Source organism: Schistocerca gregaria, chromosome 3 (genome assembly GCF_023897955.1).
Source record: "Schistocerca gregaria isolate iqSchGreg1 chromosome 3, iqSchGreg1.2, whole genome shotgun sequence".
In the NCBI taxonomy this organism is placed as follows: Eukaryota; Metazoa; Arthropoda; class Insecta; order Orthoptera; family Acrididae; genus Schistocerca; species Schistocerca gregaria.
In genome coordinates, this window is record NC_064922.1 from 220,218,374 (window position 1) to 220,244,035 (window position 25,662).

Sequence of the window (25,662 nt, forward strand, 5' to 3'; positions counted from 1 at the left end):
TACAAGGTCCCGATGAACCACTCCATGTTTTCTATAACACTTAGACCATTCCATTGACTATGAAGCACAGGAACTGCTTCGGGATTGAATGCAACAGGCACCAAGCGTACTACTGTCCAGACGAGTAACACTTCGATCTGTTTTTGCTTGGAACCTTTACTGGGCGTCTAGTAATAGTTGCCGATTCACCATCAAACGTTTTCTGTAACACATGGACATTCGTGTCGACGATGAAACACAGGAATTGCATCGGGATTAAATACAACAGGAACCATGGTGACTTCTGTCCACACAAGTAACACTTCAAACTGTCATTCTTTTAACTATTACAGGCATACCATTACTAGGTCCCGATGAACCACTCCATGTTTTCTATAACTCTTAGACCTTCCCATTGACTATGAAGCACAGGAACTGCTTCGGGATTGAATGCAACAGGCACCAAGCGTACTACTGTCCAGACGAGTAACACTTCGAAATGTCTTAATTGGATCCATTACTAGGTGCCTACTAATAGTTGCCGATTCACCATCCCACGTTTTCTGAATCACATGGACTTTCGTGTCGACGATGAAACACAGGAGTTGCATCGGGATAAAATACAACACGAACCATGGCGACTTCTGTCCACACAAGAAACACTTCAAACAGTAATTTTTTCTACTATTACCGGGATACCATTACTAGGTTCCGATGATCGACACCACGTTTTCTGTAACCCTTGGACATTCGTGTCGACGATGAAACACAGGAATTGCATCGGGATTAAGTACAACAGGAACCATGGTGACTTCGGCCCACACAAGTAACACTTCAAACCGTCAATTTTTAACTATTACAGGCATACAATTACAAGGTCCCGATGAACCACTCCATGTTTTCTATAACTCTTAGACCATTCCATTGACTATGAAGCACAGGAACTGCTTCGGGATTGAATGCAACAGGCACCAATCGTACTACTGTCCAGACGAGTAACACTTCGAACTGTCTTTCCTTGGATCCTTTGCTGGGCGTCTAGTAATAGTTGCCGATTCACCATCCCACGTTTTCTGTAAGACATGGACATTCGTGTCGACGATGAAACACAGGAGTTGCATCGGGATAAAATACAATAGGAACCATGGCGACTTCTGTCCACACAAGAAACACTTCAAACAGTAATTCTTTCCACTATTAGCGGGATTCCATTACTAGGTTCCGATGATCTACACCACGTTTTCTGTAACTCTTGGACATTCGTGTCGACGCTGAAAAACATGAATTGCATCGGGATTAAATACAACAGGAACCATGGTGACTTCTGTCCACACAAGTACCACTTCAAACTGTCATTCTTTTAACTATTACATTCATACCATTACTAGGTCCCGATGATCCACTCCATGTTTTCTATAACTCTTAGACATTCCCATTGACTATGAAGCACAGGAACTGCTTCGGGATTGAATGCAACAGGCACCAAACGTACTACTGTCCAGACGAGTAACACTTCGAACTGTCTTTCCTTGGATCCTTTGCTGGGCGTCTAGTAATAGTTGCCGATTCACCATCCCACGTTTTCTGTAAGACATTTACATTCGTGTCGACGATGAAACACAGGAGTTGCATCGGGATAAAATACAATAGGAACCATGGCGACTTCTGTCCACACAAGAAACACTTCAAACATTAATCCTTTCCACTATTACCGGGATTCCATTACTAGCTTCAAATGATCTAAACCACGTTTTCTGCAACTCTTGGACATTCGTGTCGACGCTGAAACACATGAATTGCATCGGGATTAAATACAACAGGAACCATGGTGACTTCTGTCCACGCAAGTAACACTTCAAACTGTCATTATTTTAACTATTACAGCCATACCATTACTAGGTCCCGATGAACCACTCCATGTTTTCTATAACTCTTAGACCTTCCCATTGACTATGAAGCACAGGAACTGCTTCGGGATTGAATGCAACAGGCACTAAGCGTACTACTGTCCAGACGAGTAACACTTCGAACTGTCTTCCCTTGGATCAATTACTGGGCGTCTACTAATAGTTGCCGATTCACCATCCCACGTTTTCTGTAACACATGGACTTTCGTGTCGACGATGAAACACAGGAGTTGCATCGGGATAAAATACAACAGGAACCATGGCGACTTCTGTCCACACAAGAAACACTTCAAACAGTAATTTTTTCTACTATTACCGGGATTCCATTACTAGGTTCCGATGATCGACACCACGTCTTCTGTAACCCTTGGACATTCGTGTCGACGATGAAACACAGGAATTGCATCGGGATTAAATACAAAAGGAACCATGGTGACTTCTGTCCACACAAGTAACACTTCAAACTGTCATTTTTTTTAACTATTACAGGCGTACCATTACTAGGTCCCGATGAACCACTCCATGTTTTCTATAACTCTTAGACCTTCCCATTGACTATGAAGCACAGGAACTGCTTCGGGATTGAATGCAACAGGCACCAAGCGTACTACTGTCCAGACGAGTAACACTTCGAAATGTCTTAATTGGATCCATTACTAGGTGCCTACTAATAGTTCCGATTCACCATCCCACGTTTTCTGAATCACATGGACTTTCGTGCCGACGATGAAACACAGGAGTTGCATCGGGATAAAATACAACACGAACCATGGCGACTTCTGTCCACACAAGAAACACTTCAAACAGTAATTTTTTCTACTATTACCGGGATTCCATTACTAGGTTCAGATGATCGACACCACGTTTTCTGTAACCCTTGGACATTCGTGTCGACGATGAAACACAGGAATTGCATCGGGATTAAGTACAACAGGAACCATGGTGACTTCGGCCCACACAAGTAACACTTCAAACCGTCAATGTTTTAACTATTACAGGCATACAATTACAAGGTCCCGATGAACCACTCCATGTTTTCTATAACTCTTAGACCATTCCATTGACTATGAAGCACAGGAACTGCTTCGGGATTGAATGCAACAGGCACCAATCGTACTACTGTCCAGACAAGTAACACTTCGAACTGTCTTTCCTTGGATCCTTTGCTGGGCGTCTAGTAATAGTTGCCGATTCACCATCCCACGTTTTCTGTAAGACATGGACATTCGTGTCGACGATGAAACACAGGAGTTGCATCGGGATAAAATACAATATTAACCATGGCGACTTCTGTCCACACAAGAAACACTTCAAACAGTAATTCTTTCCACTATTAGCGGGATTCCATTACTAGGTTCCGATGATTTACACCACGTTTTCTGTAACTCTTGGACATTCGTGTCGACGCTGAAACACATGAATTGCATCGGGATTAAATACAACAGGAACCATGGTGACTTCTGTCCACACAAGTACCACTTCAAACTGTCATTCTTTTAACTATTACATTCATACCATTACTAGGTCCCGATGATCCACTCCATGCTTTCTATCACTCTTAGACCTTCCCATTGACTACGAAGCACAGGAACTGCTTCGGGATTGAATGCAACAGGCACCAAGCGTACTACTGTCCAGACGAGAAACACTTCGAACTGTCTTTCATTGGAACCTTTGCTGGGAGTCCAGTAATAGTTGCCGATTCACCATCCCACGTTTTCTGTAACACATCGACATTCTTGTCGACGATGAAACACAGGAGTTGCATCGGGATTAAATACAACATGAACCATGGCGACTTCTGTCCACCCAGGAAACACTTCAAACAGTAAATTTTTACTATAACCGGGATTCCATTACTAGGTTCCGATGATCCACACCACGTTTTCTGTAACTCTTGGACATTCGCGTCGACGATGAAACACAGGAATTGCATCGGGATTAAATACAACAGGAACCATGGTGACTTCCGTCCACACAAGTAACACTTCAAACTGTCATTCTTTTAACTTTTACAGGCATACCATTACTAGGTCCCGATGAACCACTCCATTTTTTCTATAACTCTTAGACATTCCCATTGACTATGAAGCACAGGAACTGCTTCGTGATTGAATGCAACAGGCACCAAGCGTACTACTGTCCAGACGAGTAACACTTCGAACTGTCTTCCCTTGGATCAATTACTGGGCGTCTACTAATAGTTGCCGATTCACCATCCCACGTTTTCTGTAACACATGGACTTTCGTGTCGACTATGAAACACAGGAGTTGCATCGGGATAAAATACAACAGGAACCATGGCGACTTCTGTCCACACAAGAAACACTTCAAACAGTAATTTTTTCTATTATTACCGGGATTCCATTACTAGGTTCCGATGATCGACACCACGTCTTCTGTAACCCTTGGACATTCGTGTCGACGATGAAACACAGGAATTGCATCGGGATTAAATACAAAAGGAACCATGGTGACTTCTGTCCACACAAGTAACACTTCAAACTGTCATTCTTTTAACTATTACAGGCTTACCATTACTAGGTCCCGATGAACCACTCCATGTTTTCTATAACTCTTAGACCTTCCCATTGACTATGAAGCACAGGAACTGCTTCGGGATTGAATGCAACAGGCACCATGCGTACTACTGTCCAAACGAGTAACACTTCGAACTGTCTTTCATTGGAACCTTTACTGGGCGTCTAGTAATAGTTGCCGATTCACCATCAAACGTTTTCTGTAACACATGGACATTCGTGTCGACGATGAAACACAGGAATTGCATCGGGATTAAATACAAAAGGAACCATGGTGACTTCTGTCCACACAAGTAACACTTCAAACTGTCATTCTTTTAACTATTACAGGCTTACCATTACTAGGTCCCGATGAACCACTCCATGTTTTCTATAACTCTTAGACCTTCCCATTGACTATGAAGCACAGGAACTGCTTCGGGATTGAATGCAACAGGCACCATGCGTACTACTGTCCAAACGAGTAACACTTCGAACTGTCTTTCATTGGAACCTTTACTGGGCGTCTAGTAATAGTTGCCGATTCACCATCAAACGTTTTCTGTAACACATGGACATTCGTGTCGACGATGAAACACAGGAATTGCATCGGGATTAAATACAACAGGAACCATGGTGACTTCTGTCCACACAAGTAACACTTCAAACTGTCATTCTTTTAACTTTTACAGGCATACCATTACTAGGTCCCGATGAACCACTCCATGTTTTCTATAGCTCTTAGACCTTCCCATTGACTATGAAGCACAGGAACTGCTTCGGGATTGAATGCAACAGGCACCAAGCGTACTACTGTCCAGACGAGTAACACTTCGAAATGTCTTAATTGGATCCATTACTAGGTGCCTACTAATAGTTGCCGATTCACCATCCCACGTTTTCTGAATCACATGGACTTTCTTGTCGACGATGAAACACAGGAGTTGCATCGGGATAAAATACAACACGAACCATGGCGACTTCTGTCCACACAAGAAACACTTCAAACAGTAATTTTTTCTACTATTACCGGGATTCCATTACTAGGTTCCGATGATCGACACCACGTTTTCTGTAACCCTTGGACATTCGTGTCGACGATGAAACACAGGAATTGCATCGGGATTAAGTACAACAGGAACCATGGTGACTTCGGCCCACAGAAGTAACACTTCAAACCGTCAATCTTTTAACTATTACAGGCATACAATTACAAGGTCCCGATAAACCACTCCATGTTTTCTATAACTCTTAGACCATTCCATTGACTATGAAGCACAGGAACTGCTTCGGGATTAAATGCAACAGGCACCAATCGTACTACTGTCCAGACGAGTAACACTTCGAACTGTCTTTCCTTGGATCCTTTGCTGGGCGTCTAGTAATAGTTGCCGATTCACCATCCCACGTTTTCTGTAAGACATGGACATTCGTGTCGACGATGAAACACAGGAGTTGCATCGGGATAAAATACAATAGGAACCATGGCGTCTTCTGTCCACACAAGAAACACTTCAAACAGTAATTCTTTCCACTATTAGCGGGATTCCATTATTAGGTTCCGATGATCCACACCACGTTTTCTGTAACTCTTGGACATTCGTGTCGATGCTGAAACACATGAATTGCATCGGCATTAAATACAACAGGAACCATGGTGACTTCTGTCCACGCAAGTAACACTTCAAACTGTCATTCTTTTAACTATTACAGGCATACCATTACTAGGTCCCAATGCACCACTCCATGTTTTCTATAACTCTTAGACCTTCCCATTGACCATGAAGCACAGGAACTGCTTCGGGATTGAATGCAACAGGCACCAAGCGTACTACTGTCCAGACGAGAAACACTTCGAACTGTCTTTCCTTGGAACCTTTGCTGGGAGTCCAGTAATAGTTGCCGATTCACCATCCCACGTTTTCTGTAACACATCGACATTCGTGTCGACGATGAAACACAGGAGTTGCATCGGGATTAAATACAACATGAACCATGGCGACTTCTGTCCACCCAGGAAACACTTCAAACAGTAAATTTTTACTATAACCGGGATTCCATTACTAGGTTCCGATGATCCACACCACGTTTTCTGTAACTCTTGGACATTCGTGTCGACGATGAAACACAGGAATTGCATCGGGATTAAATACAACAGGAACCATGGTGACTTCCGTCCACACAAGTAACACTTCAAACTGCCATTCTTTTAACTTTTACAGGCATACCATTACTAGGTCCCGATGTACCACTCCATGATTTCTATAACTCTTAGACATTCCCATTGACTATGAAGCACAGGAACTGCTTCGGGATTGAATGCAACAGGCACCAAGCGTACTACTGTCCAGACGAGTAACACTTCGAACTGTCTTCCCTTGGAACCTTTGCTGGAAGTCCAGTAATAGTTGCCGATTCACCATCCCACGATTTCTGTAACACATGGACATTCGTGTCGACGATGAAACACAGGAGTTGCATCGGGATAAAATACAATAGGAACCATGGCGACTTCTGTCCACACAAGAAACACTTCAAACAGTAATTCTTTCCACTATTACCGGGATTCCATTACTAGTTTCCGATGATCCACACCACGTTTTCTGTAACTCTTGGACATTCGTGTCGACGATGAAACACAGGAATTGCATCGGGATTAAATACAACAGGAACCATGGTGACTTCTGTCCACACAAGTAACACTTCAAACTGTCATGCTTTTAACTATTACAGGCATACCATTACTAGGTCCCGATGAATTACTCCATGTTTTCTATAACTCTTAGACCTTCCCATTGACTATGAAGCACAGGAACTGCTTCGGGATTGAATGCAACAGGCACCAAGCGTACTACTGTCCAGACGAGTAACACTTCGAAATGTCTTAATTGGATCCATTACTAGGTGCCTACTAATAGTTGCCGATTCACCATCCCACGTTTTCTGAACCACATGGACTTTCGTGTCGACGATGAAACACAGGAGTTGCATCGCGATAAAATACAACACGAACCATGGCGACTTCTGTCCACACAAGAAACACTTTAAACAGTAATTTTTTCTACTAGTACCGGGATTCCATTACTAGGTTCCGGTGATCGACACCACGTTTTCTGTAACCCTTGGACATTCGTGTCGACCATGAAACACAGGAATTGCATCGGGATTAAGTACAACAGGAACCATGGTGACTTCGGCCCACACAAGTAACACTTCAAACCGTCAATCTATTAACTATTACAGGCATACAATTACAAGGTCCCGATGAACCACTCCATGTTTTCTATAACACTTAGACCATTCCATTGACTATGAAGCACAGGAACTGCTTCGGGATTGAATGCAACAGGCACCAATCGTACTACTGTCCAGACGAGTAACACTTCGAACTGTCTTTCCTTGGATCCTTTGCTGGGCGTCTAGTAATAGTTGCCGATTCACCATCCCACGTTTTCTGTAAGACATGGACATTCGTGTCGACGATGAAACACAGGAGTTGCATCGGTATAAAATACAATAGGAACCATGGCGACTTCTGTCCACACAAGAAACACTTCAAACAGTAATTCTTTCCACTATTAGCGGGATTTCATTACTAGGTTCCGATGATCTACACCACGTTTTCTGTAACTCTTGGACATTCGTGTCGACGCTGAAACACATGAATTGCATCGGGATTAAATACAACAGGAACCATGGTGACTTCTGTCCACGCAAGTAACACTTCAAACTGTCATTATTTTAACTATTACAGGCATACCATTACTAGGTCCCGATGAACCACTCCATGTTTTCTATAACTCTTAGACCTTCCCATTGTCTATGAAGCACAGAAACTGCTTCGGGATTGAATGCAACAGGCACTAAGCGTACTACTGTCCAGACGAGTAACACTTCGAAATGTCTTCCCTTGGATCAATTACTGGGCGTCTACTAATAGTTGCCGATTCACCATCCAACGTTTTCTGTAACACATGGACTTTCGTGTCGACGATGAAACACAGGAGTTGCAGCGGGATAAAATACAACAGGTACCATGGCGACTTCTGTCCACACAAGAAACAATTCAAACACTAAATTTTTCTACTATTACCGGGATACCATTACAATGTTCCGATGAACCACACCACGTTTTCTGTAACTTTTGGACATTCGTGTCGACGGTGAAACACAGGAATTGCATCGGGATTAAATACAACAGGAACCATGGTGACTTCTGTCCACACAAGTACCACTTCAAACTGTCATTCTTTTAACTATACATTCATACCATTACTAGGTCCCGATGATCCACTCCATGTTTTCTATCACTCTTAGACCTTCCCATTGACTACGAAGCACAGGAACTGCTTCGGGATTGAATGCAACAGGCACCAAGCGTACTACTGTCCAGACGAGAAACACTTCGAACTGTCTTTCCTTGGAACCTTTGCTGGGAGTCCAGTAATTGTTGCCGATTCACCATCCCACGTATTCTGTAACACATCGACATTCGTGTCGACGATGAAACACAGGAGTTGCATCGGGATTAAATACAACATGAACCATGGCGACTTCTGTCCACCCAGGAAACACTTCAAACAGTAAATTTTTACCTTAACCGGGATTCCATTACTAGGTTCCGATGATCCACACCACGTTTTCTGTAACTCTTGGACATTCGTGTCGACGATGAAACACAGGAATTGCATCGGGATTAAATACAACATGAACCATGGTGACTTCCGTCCACACAAGTGACACTTCAAACTGTCATTCTTTTAACTTTTACAGGCATACCATTACTAGGTCCCGATGAACCACTCCATGTTTTCTATAACTCTTAGACATTCCCATTGACTATGAAGCACAGGAACTGCTTCGGGATTTAATGCAACAGGCACCAAGCGTACTACTGTCCAGACGAGTAACACTTCGAACTGTCTTCCCTTGGAACCTTTGCTGGGAGTCCAGTAATAGTTGCCGATTCACCATCCCACGATTTCTGTAACACATGGACATTCGTGTCGACGATGAAACACAGGAGTTGCATCGGGATAAAATACAATAGGAACCATGGCAACTTCTGTCCACACAAGAAACACTTCAAACAGTAATACTTTCCACTATTACCGGGATTCCATTACTAGGTTCCAATGATCCACACCACGTTTTCTGTAACTCTTGGACATTCGTGTCGATGCTGAAACACATGAATTGCATCGGGATTAAATACAACAGGAACCATGGTGACTTCTGTCCACGCAAGTAACACTTCAAACTGTCATTCTTTTAACTATTACAGGCATACCATTACTAGGTCCCGATGAACCACTCCATGTTTTCTATAACTCTTAGACCTTCCCATTGACTATGAAGCACAGGAACTGCTTAGGGATTGAATACAACAGGCACCCAGCGTACTATTGTCCAGACGAGTAACATTTCGAACTGTCTTTGCTTGGAACCTTTACTGGGCATCTAGTAATAGTTGCCGATTCACCATCCCACGTTTTCTGTAACACATGGACATTCGTGTCGATGCTGAAACACATGAATTGCATCGGGATTAAATACAACAGGAACCATGGTGACTTCTGTCCACACAAGTAACACTTCAAACTGTCATGCTTTTAACTATTACAGGCATACCATTACTAGGTCCCGATGAATTACTCCATGTTTTCTATAACTCTTAGACCTTCCCATTGACTATGAAGTACAGGAACTGCTTCGGGATTGAATGCAACAGGCACCAAGCGTACTACTGTCCAGACGAGTAACACTTCGAAATGTCTTAATTGGATCCATTACTAGGTGCCTACTAATAGTTGCCGATTCACCATCCCACGTTTTCTGAACCACATGGACTTTCGTGTCGACGATGAAACACAGGAGTTGCATCGCGATAAAATACAACACGAACCATGGCGACTTCTGTCCACACAAGAAACACTTCAAACAGTAATTTTTTCTACTATTACCGGGATTCCATTACTAGGTTCCGGTGATCGACACCACGTTTTCTGTAACCCTTGGACATTCGTGTCGACCATGAAACACAGGAATTGCATCGGGATTAAGTACAACAGGAACCATGGTGACTTCGGCCCACACAAGTAACACTTCAAACCGTCAATCTATTAACTATTACAGGCATACAATTACAAGGTCCCGATGAACCACTCCATGTTTTCTATAACACTTAGACCATTCCATTGACTATGAAGCACAGGAACTGCTTCGGGATTGAATGCAACAGGCACCAATCGTACTACTGTCCAGACGAGTAACACTTCGAACTGTGTTTCCTTGGATCCTTTGCTGGGCGTCTAGTAATAGTTGCCGATTCACCATCCCACGTTTTCTGTAAGACATGGACATTCGTGTCGACGATGAAACACAGGAGTTGCATCGGTATAAAATACAATAGGAACCATGGCGACTTCTGTCCACACAAGAAACACTTCAAACAGTAATTATTTCCACTATTAGCGGGATTTCATTACTAGGTTCCGATGATCTACACCACGTTTTCTGTAACTCTTGGACATTCGTGTCGACGCTGAAACACATGAATTGCATCGGGATTAAATACAACAGGAACCATGGTGACTTCTGTCCACGCAAGTAACACTTCAAACTGTCATTATTTTAACTATTACAGGCATACCATTACTAGGTCCCGATGAACCACTCCATGTTTTCTATAACTCTTAGACCTTCCCATTGTCTATGAAGCACAGAAACTGCTTCGGGATTGAATGCAACAGGCACTAAGCGTACTACTGTCCAGACGAGTAACACTTCGAAATGTCTTCCCTTGGATCAATTACTGGGCGTCTACTAATAGTTGCCGATTCACCATCCAACGTTTTCTGTAACACATGGACTTTCGTGTCGACGATGAAACACAGGAGTTGCATCGGGATAAAATACAACAGGTACCATGGCGACTTCTGTCCACACAAGAAACAATTCAAACACTAAATTTTTCTACTATTACCGGGATACCATTACAATGTTCCGATGAACCACACCACGTTTTCTGTAACTTTTGGACATTCGTGTCGACGATGAAACACAGGAATTGCATCGGGATTAAATACAACAGGAACCATGGTGACTTCTGTCCACACAAGTACCACTTCAAACTGTCATTCTTTTAACTATTACATTCATACCATTACTAGGTCCCGATGATCCACTCCATGTTTTCTATCACTCTTAGACCTTCCCATTGACTACGAAGCACAGGAACTGCTTCGGGATTGAATGCAACAGGCACCAAGCGTACTACTGTCCAGACGAGAAACACTTCGAACTGTCTTTCCTTGGAACCTTTGCTGGGAGTCCAGTAATTGTTGCCGATTCACCATCCCACGTTTTCTGTAACACATCGACATTCGTGTCGACGATGAAACACAGGAGTTGCATTGGGATTAAATACAACATGAACCATGGCGACTTCTGTCCACCCAGGAAACACTTCAAACAGTAAATTTTTACTATAACCGGGATTCCATTACTAGGTTCCGATGATCCACACCACGTTTTCTGTAACTCTTGGACATTCGTGTCGACGATGAAACACAGGAATTGCATCGGGATTAAATACAACATGAACCATGGTGACTTCCGTCCACACAAGTGACACTTCAAACTGTCATTCTTTTAACTTTTACAGGCATACCATTACTAGGTCCCGATGAACCACTCCATGTTTTCTATAACTCTTAGACATTCCCATTGACTATGAAGCACAGGAACTGCTTCGGGATTTAATGCAACAGGCACCAAGCGTACTACTGTCCAGACGAGTAACACTTCGAACTGTCTTCCCTTGGAACCTTTGCTGGGAGTCCAGTAATAGTTGCCGATTCACCATCCCACGATTTCTGTAACACATGGACATTCGTGTCGACGATGAAACACAGGAGTTGCATCGGGATAAAATACAATAGGAACCATGGCAACTTCTGTCCACACAAGAAACACTTCAAACAGTAATACTTTCCACTATTACCGGGATTCCATTACTAGGTTCCGATGATCCACACCACGTTTTCTGTAACTCTTGGACATTCGTGTCGATGCTGAAACACATGAATTGCATCGGGATTAAATACAACAGGAACCATGGTGACTTCTGTCCACGCAAGTAACACTTCAAACTGTCATTCTTTTAACTATTACAGGCATACCATTACTAGGTCCCGATGAACCACTCCATGTTTTCTATAACTCTTAGACCTTCCCATTGACTATGAAGCACAGGAACTGCTTAGGGATTGAATACAACAGGCACCCAGCGTACTATTGTCCAGACGAGTAACATTTCGAACTGTCTTTGCTTGGAACCTTTACTGGGCATCTAGTAATAGTTGCCGATTCACCATCCCACGTTTTCTGTAACACATGGACATTCGTGTCGACGATGAAACACAGGAGATGCATCGGGATAAAATACAACAGGAACCATGGCGACTTCTGTCCACACAAGAAACACTTCAAACAGTATTTTTTTCTACTATTACCGGGATTCCATTACTATGTTCCGGTGATCCACACCACGTTTTCTGTAACTCTTGGACATTCGTGTTACGATGAAACACAGGAAATGCATCGGGATTAAATACAACAGAAAAAATGGTGACTTCTGTCCACACAAGTACCACTTCAAACTGTCATTCTTTTAACTATTACAGGCATACCATTACTAGGTCCCGATGAACCACTCCATGTTTTCTATAACTCTTAGACCTTCCCATTGACTATGAAGCACAGGAACTGCTTCGGGATAGAATGCAACAGGCACTAAGCGTACTACTGTCCAGACGAGTAACAATTCGAACTGTCTTACCTTGGATCAATTACTGGGCGTCTACTAATAGTTGCCGATTCACCATCCCACGTTTTCTGTAACACATGGACTTTCGTGTCGACGATGAAACACAGGAGTTGCATCGGGATAAAATACAACAGGAACCATGGCGACTTCTGTCCACACAAGAAACACTTCAAACAGTAATTTTTTCTACTATTACTGGGATTCCATTACTATGTTCCGATGAACCACACCACGTTTTCTGTAACTCTTGGACATTCGTGTTACGATGAAACACAGGAAATGCATCGGGATTAAATACAACAGGAAAAATGATGACTTCTGTCCGCACAAGTAACACTTCAAACTGTCATTTTTCAACTATTACAGGCATACCATTAGTAGGTCCCAATGCACCACTCCATGTTTTCTATAACTCTTAGACCTTCCCATTGACTATGCAGCACAGGAACTGCTTCGGGATTGAATGCAACAGGCACCAAGCGTACTACTGTCCAGACGAGTAACACTTCGACCTGTCTTTGCTTGGAGCCTTTGCTGGGCGTCTAGTAATAGTTGCCGGTTCACCATCAAACGTTTTCTCTAACACATGGACATTCGTGTCGACGATGAAACATAGGAGATGCATCGGGATAAATTACAACAGGAACCATGGCGACTTCTGTCCACACAAGAAACAATTCAAACAGTAATGTTTTCTACTATTACCGGGATTCAATTACTATGTTCCGATGAACCAGACCACGTTTTCTGTAACTCTTGGACATTCGTGTCGACGATGAAACACAGGAATTGCATCGGGATTAAATACAACAGGAACCATGGTGACTTCTGTCCACACAAGTAACACTTCAAACTGTCATTCTTTTAACTATTACAGGCATACCATTACTAGGTCCCGATGAACCACTCCATGTTTTCTATCACTCTTAGACCTTCCCATTGACTATGAAGCGCAGGAACTGCTTCGGGATTGAATACAACAGGCACCAAGCGTTCTACTGTCCAGACGAGTAACACTTCGAACTGCTTTGCTTGGAACCTTTGCTGGGAGTCCAGTAATAGTTACCGATTCACCATCCTACGTTTTCTGTAACACATAGTCATTCGTGTCGACGATGAAACACAGGAGTTGCAACGGGATTAAATACAACATGAACCATGGCGACTTCTGTCCACCCAGGAAACACTTCAAACAGTAAATTTTTACTATTACCGGGATTCCATTACTAGGTCCTGATGATCCACACCACGTTTTCTGTAACTCTTGGACATTCGTGTTACGATGAAACACAGGAAATGCATCGGGATTAAATACAACAGGAAAAATGGTGACTTCTGTCCGCACAAGTAACACTTCAAACTGTCATTTTTCAACTATTACAGGCTTACCATTACTAGGTCCCGATGAACCACTCCATGTTTTCTATAACCCTTAGACCTTCCCATTGACTATGAAGCACAGGAACTGCTTTGGGAGTGAATGCAACAGGCACCAAGCGTACTATTGTCCAGACGAGTAACACTTCGAACTGTCTTCCCTGGGATCCCTTACTAGGTGCCTACTAATAGTTGCCGATTCACCATCCTACGTTTTCTGAACCACATGGGCTTTCGTGTCGACGATGAAACACAGGAATTGCATCGGGATTAAATACAACAGGCACCATGGTGACTTCGGCCCACACAAGTAACACTTCAAACCGTCAATTTTTAACTATTACAGGCATACAATTACAAGGTCCCGATGAACCACTCCATGTTTTCTATAACTCTTAGGCCATTCCATTGACTATGAAGCACAGGAACTGCTTCGGCATTGAATGCAACAGGCACCAAACGTACTACTGTCCAGACGAGTAACACTTCGAACTGTCTTTCCTTGGACCCTTTGCTGTTCGTCTAGTAATAGTTGCCGATTCACCATTCCACTTTTTCTGTAAGACATGGACATTCGTGTCGACGATGAAACACAGGAGTTGCATCGGGATAAAATACAATAGGAACCATGGCGACTTCTGTCCACACAGGAAACACTTCAAACAGTAATTATTTCTACTATTACCAGGATTCCATTACTAGGTTCCGATGATCGACACCTCGTTTTCTGTAACCCTTGGACATTCGTGTCGACGATGAAACACAGGAATTGCATCGGGATTAAGTACAACAGGAACCATGGTGACTTCGGCCCACACAAGTAACACTTCAAACCGTCAATCTTTTAACTATTACAGGCATACAATTACAAGGTCCCGATGAACCACTCCATGATTTCTATAACTCTTAGACCATTCCATTGACTATGAAGCACAGGAACTGCTTCGGGATTGAATGCAACAGGCACCAATCGTACTACTGTCCAGACGAGTAACACTTCGAACTGTCTTTCCTTGGATCCTTTACTGGGCGTCTAGTAATAGTTGCCGATTCACCATCCCACGTTTTCTGTAAGACATGGACATTCGTGTCGACGATGAAACACAGGAGTTGCATCGGGATAAAATACAATAGGATCCATGGCGACTTCTGTCCACACAAGAAACACCTCAAACAGTAATTCTTTCCACTATTAGCGGGATTCCATTACTAGGTTCCGATGATCTACACCACGTTTTCTGTAACTCTTGGACATTCGTGTCGACGCTGAAACACATGAATTGCATCGGGATTAAATACAACAGGAACCATGGTGACTTCTGTCCACGCAAGTAACACATCAAACTGTCATTATTTTAACTATTACAGGCATACCATTACTAGGTCCCGATGAACCACTCCATGCTTTCTATAACTCTTAGACCTTCCCATTGACTATGAAGCACGGAAACTGCTTCGGGATTGAATGCAACAGGCACTAAGCGTACTACTGTCCAGACGAGTAACACTTCGAACTGTCTTCCCTTGGATCAATTACTGGGCGTCTACTAATAGTTGCCGATTCACCATCCCACGATTTCTGTAACACGTGGACATTCGTGTCGACGATGAAACACAGGAGTTGCATCGGGATAAAATACAATAGGATCCATGGCAACTTCTGTCCACACAAGAAACACTTCAAACAGTAATACTTTCCACTATTACCGGCATTCCATTACTAGGTTCCGATGATCCACACCACGTTTTCTGTAACTCTTGGACATTCGTGTCGATGCTGAAACACATGAATTGCATCGGGATTAAAGACAACAGGAACCATGGTGACTTCTGTCCACGCAAGTAACACCTCAAACTGTCATTATTTTAACTATTACAGGCATACCATTACTAGGTCCCGATGAACCACTCCATGTTTTCTATAACTCTTAGACCTTCCCATTGACTATGAAGCACAGGAACTGCTTAGGGATTGAATACAACAGGCACCCAGGGTACTATTGTCCAGACGAGTAACATTTCGAACTGTCTTTGCTTGGAACCTTTGCTGGGCTTCTAGTAATAGTTGCCGATTCACCATCCCACGTTTTCTGTAACACATGGACATTCGTGTCGACGATGAAACACAGGAGATGCATCAGGTTAAAATACAACAGGAACCATGGCTACTTCTGTCCACACAAGAACTATTCAAACTGTAATTTTTTCTACTATTACCGGGATTCCATTACTAGGTTCCGATGAACCACACCACTTTTTCTGTAACTCTTGGACATTCGTGTTACGATGAAACACAGGAAATGCATCGGGATTAAATACAACAGGAACCATGGCGACTTCTGTCCACACAAGTAACACTTCAAACTGTCATTTTTTTTAACTATTACAGGCGTACCATTACTAGGTCCCGATGAACCACTCCATGTTTTCTGTAACTCTTAGACCTTCCCATTGACTATGAAGCACAGGAACTGCTTCGGGATTGAATGCAACAGGCACCATGCGTACTACTGTCCAGACGAGTAACACTTCGAACTGTCTTTCATTGGAACCTTTACTGGGCATCTAGTAATAGTTGCCGATTCACCATCAAACGTTTTCTGTAACACATGGACATTCGTGTCGTCGATGAAACACAGGAATTGCATCTTGATTAAATACAACAGGAACCATGGTGACTTCTGTCCACACAAGTAACACTTCAAACTGTCATTCTTTTAACTATTACAGGCATACCATTACTAGGTCCCGAGAACCACTCCATGTTTTCTACAACTCTTAGACCTTCCCATTGACTATGAAGCACAGGAACTGCTTCGGGATTGAATGCAACAGGCACCAAGCGTACTACTGTCCAGACGAGTAACACTTCGAACTGTCTTCCCTTGGAACCTTTGCTGGGAGTCCAGTAATAGTTGCCGATTCACCATCCCACGATTTCTGTAACACGTGGACATTCGTGTCGACGATGAAACACAGGAGTTGCATCGGGATAAAATACAATAGGATCCATGGCAACTTCTGTCCACACAAGAAACACTTCAAACAGTAATACTTTCCACTATTACCAGCATTCCATTACTAGGTTCCGATGATCGACACCACGTTTTCTGTAACTCTTGGACATTCGTGTCGATGCTGAAACACATGAATTGCATCGGGATTAAATACAACAGGAACCATGGTGACTTCTGTCCACGCAAGTAACACTTCAAACTGTCATTCTTTTAACTATTACAGGCATACCATTACTAGGTCCCGATGAACCACTCCATGTTTTCTATAACTCTTAGACCTTCCCATTGACTATGAAGCACAGGAACTGCTTCGGGATTGAATGCAACAGGCACCAAGCGTACTACTGTCCCGACGAGTAACATTTCGAACTGTCTTTGCTTGGAACCTTTGCTGGGCTTCTAGTAATAGTTGCCGATTCACCATCCCACGTTTTCTGTAACACATGGTCATTCGTGTCGACGATGAAACACAGGAGATGCATCGGGATAAAATACAACAGGTTCCATGGCTACTTCTGTCCACACAAGAACTATTCAAACAGTAATTTTTTCTACTATTACCGGGATTCCATTACTAGGTTCCGATGAACCAAGCCACGTTTTCTGTAACTCTTGGACATTCGTGTTACGATGAAACACAGGAAATGCATCGGGATTAAATACAACAGGAAAAATGGTGACTTCTGTCCACACAAGTAACACTTCAAACTGTCATTCTTTTAACTATTACAGACATACCATTACTAGGTCCCGATGAACCACTCCATGTTTTCTATCACTCTTAGACCTTCCCATTGACTATGAAGCGCAGGAACTGCTTCGGGATTGAATACAACAGGCACCAAGCGTACTACTGTCCAGACGAGTAACACTTCGAACTGTCTTTGCTTGGAACCTTGGCTGGGAGTCCAGTAATAGTTGCCGATTCACCATCCCACGTTTTCTGTAACACATGGACATTCGTGTCGACGATGAAACACAGGTGTTATATCTTGATGAAATAGAACAAGAACCATGGGGACTTCTTAGCACACAAGAAACACTTCAAACAGTAATTCTTTCCACTATTACCGGGATTCCACACCACGTTTTCTGTAACTATTGGACATTCGTGTAGACGATGAAACAAAGGAATTACATCGAGATTAAATACAACAGGAACCTTGGTGACTTCTGTCCACACAAGTAACACTTCAAACTGTCATTCTTTTAACTATTACAGGCATACCATTACTAGGTCCCGATGAACCACTCCATGTTTTCTATAACTCTTAGACCTTCCCATTGACTACGAAGCACAGGAAATGCTTCGGGATTGAATGCAACAGGCACCAAGCGTACTACTGTCCAGACGAGAATTACTTCGAACTGTCTTTCCTTGGAACCTTTGCTGGGAGTCCAGTAATAGTTGCCGATTCACCATCCCACGTTTTCTGTAACACATGGACATTCGTGTCGACGATGAAACACAGGGGTTGCAACGGGATTAAATACAACATGAACCATGGCGACTTCTGTCCACCCAGGAAACACTTCAAACAGTAAATTTTTACTATTACCGGGATTCCATTACTAGGTTCCGACGATCCACACCACGTTTTCTGTAACTCTTGGATATTCGTGTTACGATGAAACACAGGAAATGCATCGGGATTAAATACAACATAAAAAATGGTGACTTCTGTCCGCACAAGTAACACATCAGACTGTCGTTTTTCAACTATTACAGGCATACCATTACTAGGTCCCAATGCACATGTTTTCTATAACTCTTAGACCTTCCCATTGACTATGAAGCACAGGAACTGCTTCGGGATTGAATGCAACAGGCCCCAAGCGTACTAGTGTCCAGACGAGTAACACTTCGAACTGTCTTTCCTTGGAACCTTTGCTGGGCTTCTAGTAATAGTTGCCGATTCACCATCAGACGTTTTCTGTAACACATGGACATTCGTGTCGACGATGAAACACAGGAGATGTATCGGGATAAATTACAACAGGAACCATGGCGACTTCTGTCCACACAAGAAACACTTCAAACAGTAATTTTTTCTACTATTACCGAGATTCCATTACTAGGTTCCGATGATCCACACCACGTTTTCTGTAACTCTTGGACATTCGTGTCGACGATGAAACAGAGGAATTGCATCGGGATTAATTACAACCGGAACCATGGTGACTTCTGTGCACACAAGTAACACTTTAAACTGTCATTGTTTTAACTATTACAGGCTTACCATTACTAGGTCCCGATGAACCATTCCATGTTTTCTATAACTCTTAGACCTTCCCATTGACTATGAAGCGCAGGAACTCCTTTGGGAGTGAATGCAACAGGCACCAAGCGTACTATTGTCCAGACGAGTAACACTTCGAACTGTCTTCCCTGGGATCCATTACTAGGTGCCTACTAATAGTTGCCGATTCACCATCCCACGTTTTCTGAACCACATGGACTTTCGTGTCGACGATGAAACACAGGAGTTGCATTGGGATAAAATACAACACGAACCATGGCGACTTCTGTCCACACAAGAAACACTTCAAACAGTAATTTTTTCTACTATTACCGGGATTCCATTACTAGGTTCCGATGATCGACACCACGTTTTCTGTAACCCTTGGACATTCGTGTCGACGATGAAACACAGGAATTGCATGGGGATTAAATACAACATGAACCATGGTGACTTCGGCCCACACAAGTAACACTTCAAACCGTCAATCTTTTAACTATTACAGGCATACCATTACTAGGTCCCGAGAACCACTCCATGTTTTCTATAACTCTTAGACCTTCCCATTGACTATGAAGCACAGGAACTGCTTCGGGATGGAATGCAACAGGCACCAAGCGTACTACTGTCCAGACGAGTAACACTTCGAACTGTCTTTCCTTGGAACCTTTGCCAAGAGTTCAGTAATAGTTGCCGATTCACCATCCCACGATTTCTGTAACACATGGACATTCGTGTCGACGATGAAACACAGGAGTTGCATCGGGATAAAATACAACAGGAACCATGGCGACTTCTGTCCACATAAGAAACACTTCAAACAGTAATTCTTTCCACTATTACCCGGATTCCATTACTACGTTCCGATGATCCACACAACGTTTTCTGTAACTCTTGGACATTCGTGTCGACGCTGAAATACAGGAATTGCATCGGGATTAAATACAACAGGAACCATGGTGACTTCTGTCCACACAAGTAGCACTTCAAACAGTCATTCTTTAAACTATTACAGGCATACCATTACTAGGTCCCGATGAACCACTCCATGTTTTCTATAACTCTTAGACCTTCCCATTGACTATGAAGCACAGGAACTGCTTCGGGATTGAATACAACAGGCACCAAGCGTACTACTGTCCAGACGGGTAACACTTCGAACTGTCTTTCCTTGGAACTTTTGCTGGGCGTCTAGTAATAGTTGCCGATTCACCATCCCACGTTTTCTATAACACATGGACATTCGTGTCGACGATGAAACACAGGAGTTGCATCGGGATAAAATACAACAGGAACCATGGCGACTTCTGTCCACACAAGAAACACTCCAAACAGTAATTTTTCTATCATTACCGGGATTCCATTACTAGGTTCCGATGATCCACACCACGTTTTCTGTAACTCTTGGAATTCGTGTCGACGATGAAACACAGGAATTGCATCGGGATTAAGTACAAAAGGAACCATGGTGACTTCTGTCCACACAAGAAACACTTCAAACTGTCATTCTTTTAACTATTACAGGCATACCATTACTAGGTCCCGATGAACCACTCCATGTTTTCTATAACTCATAGACCTTCCCATTGACTATGAAGCACAGGAACTGCTTCGGGATTGAATGCAACAGGCACCAAGCGTACTACTGTCCAGACGAGTAACACTTCGAACTGTCTTCTTTTGGATCAATTACTGGGCGTCTACTAATAGTTGCCGATTCACCATCCCACGTTTTCTGTAACACATGGACTTTCGTGTCGACGATGAAACACAGGAGTTGCATCGGGATAAAATACAACAGGAACCATGGCGACTTCTGTCCACACAAGAAGCACTTCAAACAGTAATTTTTTCTACTATTACCGGGATTCCATTACTAGGTTCCGATGATCGACACCACGTTTTCTGTAACCCGTGGACATTAGTGTCGACGATGAAACACAGGAATTGCAATGGGATTAAATACAAAAGAAACCATGGTGACTTCTGTCCACACAAGTAACACTTGAAACTGTCATTCTTTTAACTATTACAGGCGTACCATTACTAGGTCCCGATGAACCACTCCATGTTTTCTATAACTCTTAGACCATTCCATTGACTATGAAGCACAGGAACTGCTTCGGGATTGAATGCAACAGGCACCTAACATACTACTGTCCAGACGAGTAACACTTCGAACTGTCTTTCCTTGGATCCTTTGCTGGGCGTCTAGTAATAGTTGCCGATTCACCATCCCACGTTTTCTGTAAGACATGGACATTCGTGTCGACGTGAAACACAGGAGTTGCATTGGGTTAAAATACAACAGGAACCATGGGGACTTCTGTCCACACAAGAAACACTTCAAACACTAATTTTTTCTACTATTACCGGGATTCCATTACTAGGTTCCGATAATCCACACCACGTTTTCTGTAACTCTTGGAGATTCGTGTCGACGATGAAACACAGGAATTGCATAGGGATGAAGTACAACAGGAACCATGGTGACTTCTGTCCACACAAGGAACACTTCAAACTGTCATTCTTTTAACTATTACAGGCATACCATTACCAGGTCCCGATGAACCACTCCATGTTTTCTATAACTCTTAGACCTTCCCATTGACTATGAAGCACAGGAACTGCTTCGGGATGGAATGCAACAGGCACCAAGCGTACTACCGTCCAGACGAGTAACACTTCGAACTGTCTTTCCTTGGAACCTTTGCCGGGAGTTCAGTAATAGTTGCCGATTCACCATCCCACGATTTCTGTAACATATGGACATTCGTGTCGACGATGAAACACAGGAGTTGCATCGGGATAAAATACAACAGGAACCATGGCGACTTCTCTCCACATAAGAAACACTTCAAACAGTAATTCTTTCCACTATTACCGGGATTCCATTACTACGTTCCGATGATCCACACCACGTTTTCTGTAACTCTTGGTCATTCGTGTCGACGCTGAAATACAGGAATTGCATCGGGATTAAATACAAAGGTACCATGGTGACTTCTGTCCACACAAGTAACACTTCAAACTGTCATTCTTTTAACTATTACAGGCATACCATTACTAGGTCCCGATGAACCACTCCATGTTTTCTATAACTCTTAGACCTTCCCATTGACTATGAAGCACAGGAACTGCTTCGGGATTGAATACAACAGGCACCAAGCGTACTACTGTCCAGACGGGTAACACTTCGGACTGTCTTTTCTTGGAACCTTTTATGGGCGTCTAGTAATAGTTGCCGATTCACCATCCCACGTTTTCTATAACACATGGACATTCGTGTCGACGATGAAACACAGGAGTTGCATCCTGATAAAATACAACAGGAACCATGGCGACTTCTGTCCACACAAGAAACACTCCAAACAGTAAATTTTCTACTATTACCGGGATTCCATTACTAGGTTCCGATGATCCACACCACGTTTTCTGTAACTCTTGGAATTCGTGTCGACGATGAAGCACAGGAATTGCATCGGGATTAAGTACAAAAGGAACCATGGTGACTTCTGTCCACACAAGAAACACTTCAATCTGTCTTTCTTTTAACTATTACAGGCATCCCGATGAACCACTCCATGTTTTCTATAACTCTTAGACCTTCCCATTGACTATGAAGCACAGGAACTGCTTCGGGATTGAATGCAACAGGCACCAAGCGTACTACTGTCCAGACGAGTAACACTTCGAACTGTCTTCATTTGGATCAATTACTGGGCGTCTACTAATAGTTGCCGATTCACCATCCCACGTTTTCTGTAACACATGGACTTTCGTGTCGACGATGAAACACAGGAGTTGCATCGGGATAAAATACAACAGGAACCATGGCGACTTCTGTCCACACAAGAAGCACTTCAAACAGTAATTTTTTCTACTATTACCGGGATTCCATTACTAGGTTCCGATGATCGACACCACGTTTTCTGTAACCCGTGGACATTCGTGTCGACGATGAAACACAGGAATTGCATCGGGATTAAATACAAAAGGAACCATGGTGACTTCTGTCCACACAAGTAACACTTCAAACTGTCATTCTTTTAACTATTACATGCGTACCATTACTAGGTCCCGATAAACCACTCCATGTTTTCTATAACTCTTAGACCTTCCCATTGACTATGAAGCACAGGAACTGCTTCGGGATTGAATGCAACAGGCACGAAGCGTAGTAATGTCCAGACGAGTAACACTTCGAACTGTCTTCCCTTGGAACCTTTGCTGGGAGTCAAGTAATAGTTGCCGATTCACCATCCCACGATTTCTGTAACACATGGACATTCGCGTCAACGATGAAACACAGGAATTGCATCGGGATTAAATACAACAGTAACCATGGCGACTTCTGTCCACGCAAGTAACACTTCAAACTGTCATTATAATAACTATTACAGCCATACCAGTACTAGGTCCCGATGAACCACTCCATGTTTTCTATGACTCTTAGACCTTCCCATTGACTATGAAGCACAGGAACTGCTTAGGGATTGAATACAACAATCACCAAGCGTACTATTGTCCAGACGAGTAACATTTCGAACTGTCTTTGCTTGGAACGTTAGCTGGGCTTCTAGTAATAGTTGCCGATTCACCATCCCACGATTTCTGTAACATATGGACATTCGTGTCGACGATGAAACACAGGAGTTGCATCGGGATAAAATACAACAGGAACCATGGCGACATCTGTCCACACAAGAAACACTTCAAACGGTAATTTTTTCTACTATTACCGGGATTCCATTACTAGGTTCCGATGATCCACACCACGTTTTCTGTAACTCTTGGACATTCGTGTTACGATGAAACACAACAAATGCATCGGGATTAAATACAACAGGAAAAATGGTGACTTCTGTCCACACAAGTAACACTTCAAACTGTCATTCTTTTAACTATTACAGGAATACCATTACTAGGTCCCGATGAACCACTCCATGTTTTCTATAACTCTTAGACCCTCCCATTGACTATGCAGCACAGGAACTGCTTCGGGATTGAATGCAACAGGCACCAAGCGTACTACTGTCCAGACGGGTAACACTTCGACCTGTCTTTGCTTGGAGCCTTTGCTGGGCGTCTAGTAATAGTTGCCGGTTCACCATCAAACGTTTTCTGTAACACATGGACATTCGTGTCGACGAGGAAACACAGGAGTTGCATCGGGATAAAATACAAAAGGAACTATGGCGACTTCTGTCCACACAAGAAACACTTCAAACAGTAATTTTTTCTACTATTACCGGGTTTCCATTACTAGGTTCCGATGATCCACACCACGTTTTCTGTAACTCTTGGAATTCGTGTCGACGATGAAACAGAGGAATTGCATCGGGATTAATTACAAAAGGAACCATAGTGACTTCTGTCCACACAAGTAACACTTCAAACTGTCATACTTTAACTATTACAGACGTACCATTACTAGGTCCCAATGAACCACTCCATATTTCTATAACCCTTAGACCTTCCCATTGACTATGAAGCACAGGAACTGCTTCGGGATTGAATGCAACAGGCACCAAGCGTACTATTGTCCAGACGAGTAAAACTTCGAACTGTCTTTGCTTGGAGCCTTTGCTGGGCGTCTAGTAATAGTTGCCGGTTCACCATCAAACGTTTTCTGTAACACATGGACATTCGTGTCGACGATGAAACACAGGAGTTGCATCGGGTTAAAAAATAACAGGAACCATGGCGTCTTCTGTCCACACAAGAAACACCTCAAACACTAATTTTTTCTACTATTACCGGGATTCCATTACTAGTTTCCGATAATCCACA